Here is a 1155-nt window from a genome sequence, read left to right as displayed (position 1 = left end):
GAGGGCAATTTCATCATTTTTCGCGACTGTGTCGGAATGTGCTAAAATTTAACTGGTTCATCGGAAATAAAAATCGCGCTGGGGGCAATTTCGTCATTTTACGCGACTGTGTCCGAAAGGGCTTAAATTTGGCAGGTTGATCGGAATTAAAAATCGCGCCGAGGGCAATTTCATCATTTTTCGAGACTGTGTCGGAATGTGCTAAAATTTAACTGGTTCATCGGAAATAAAAATCGCGCTGGGGGCAATTTCGTCATTTTACGCGACTGTGTCCGAAAGGGCTTAAATTTGGCAGGTTGATCGAAATTAAAAATCGCGCCAGGGGCAATTTCGTCATTTTTCGCGATTGTATCGGAATGGGCCAAAATTTGACAGGTAGGTCGGAAACCAAAACTGCGCCGGGGCAATTTCGTCATTTTTCGCGACTGTGTCGGAATGGGCTAAAATTTGCAAGATTCATCGGAAATAAAAATCGCGCAGGGGGCAATTTCGTCATTTTTCGCGACGGTGTCGGAATGGGCTAAAATTTGAGTGATTGATCGGAAACAAAAACCGCGCTGGGGCAATTTCGTCATTTTTCGCGACTGTGTCGTAATGGGCTTAAATTTGGCAGGTTGATCGGAAATAAAAATCGCGCGGAGGGCAATTTCGTCATTTTTCAAGATTGTGTAGGAATGGGCTTAAATTTGGCAGGTTGATCGGAAATAAAAATCGCGCGGAGGGCAATTTCGTCATTTTTCGCGATTGTATCGGAATGGTCTAAAATTTGACAGGTAGGTCGGAAACAAAAACCGCGCCGGGGCAATTTGGTCATTTTTCGCGACTGTGTCCGAATGGGCTAAAATTTGACAGGTAGGTCGGAAACAAAAACCGCGCCGGGGCAATTTCGTCATTTTTCGCGACTGTGTAGGAATGGGTTTAAATTTGGAAGGTTGATCGGAAATAAAAATCGCGCAAGGGCAATTTCGTCATTTTTCGCGACTGTGTCGGAATGGGCTAAAATTTGACAAGTAATTCGGAAACAAAACCGCGCCGGGGCAATTTCGTCATTTTTTGCGACTATGTCGGAATGGGCTTAAATTTTGCAGGTTGATCGGAAATAAAAATCGCGCAGGGGTAATTTCGTCATTTTTCGCGGACTGTGTCGAAATGGGC

The 1155-nt window shown here is 44.5% G+C and overlaps 1 pseudogene; it reads right to left on the bottom strand.

Moving 5' to 3' along the window:
• Positions 1 to 1155, bottom strand: part of LOC111371081 — a 15414-nt pseudogene that overhangs the window by 2039 nt on the left and 12220 nt on the right.

Source organism: Olea europaea, chromosome 22 (assembly GCF_002742605.1).
Source record: "Olea europaea var. sylvestris chromosome 22, O_europaea_v1, whole genome shotgun sequence".
Taxonomy (NCBI): Eukaryota; Viridiplantae; Streptophyta; class Magnoliopsida; order Lamiales; family Oleaceae; genus Olea; species Olea europaea.
This window is presented reverse-complemented; position numbering and strand designations above follow the sequence as displayed.